An 831-nucleotide genomic window follows, 5' to 3' on the forward strand; every position below is an offset into this window, starting at 1 on the left:
TGGTCCATGGAAACCCTTCACTCTGGTCCTTGTAAACCCTTCACTCTGGTCCTTGTAAACCCTTCACTCTGGTCCATGGAAACCCTTCACTCTGGTCCTTGTAAACCCTTCACTCTGGTCCTTGTAAACCCTTCACTCTGGTCCTTGTAAACCCTTCACTCTGGTCCTTGTAAATTCTTCACTCTGGTCCTTGTAAACCCTTCACTCTGGTCCTTGTAAACCCTTCACTCTGGTCCTTGTAAACCCTTCACTTTGGTCCTTATAAACCCTTCACTCTGGTCCATGGAAACCCTTCACTCTGGTCCTTGTAAACCCTTCACTCTGGTGCTTGTAAACCCTTCACTCTGGTCCTTGTAAATTCTTCACTCTGGTCCTTGTAAACCCTTCACTCTGGTCCTTGTAAACCCTTCACTCTGGTCCTTATAAACCCTTCACTCTGGTCCTTGTAAACCCTTCACTCTGGTCCTTGTAAACCCTTCACTCTGGTCCTTGTAAACCCTTCACTCTGGTCCTTGTAAACCCTTCACTCTGGTCCTTGTAAACCCTTCACTCTGGTCCTTGTAAACCCTTCACTCTGGTCCTTGTAAACCCTTCACTCTGGTCCTTGTAAACCCTTCACTCTGGTCCTTGTAAACCCTTCACTCTGGTCCTTGTAAACCCTTCACTCTGGTCCTTGTAAACCCTTCACTCTGGTCCTTGTAAACCCTTCACTCTGGTCCTTGTAAACCCTTCACTCTGGTCCTTGTAAACCCTTCACTCTGGTCCTTGTAAACCCTTCACTCTGGTCCTTGTAAACCCTTCACTCTGGTCCTTGTAAACCCTTCACTCTGG

This window comes from Procambarus clarkii, chromosome 82 (genome assembly GCF_040958095.1).
Source record: "Procambarus clarkii isolate CNS0578487 chromosome 82, FALCON_Pclarkii_2.0, whole genome shotgun sequence".
Taxonomy (NCBI): domain Eukaryota; kingdom Metazoa; phylum Arthropoda; class Malacostraca; order Decapoda; family Cambaridae; genus Procambarus; species Procambarus clarkii.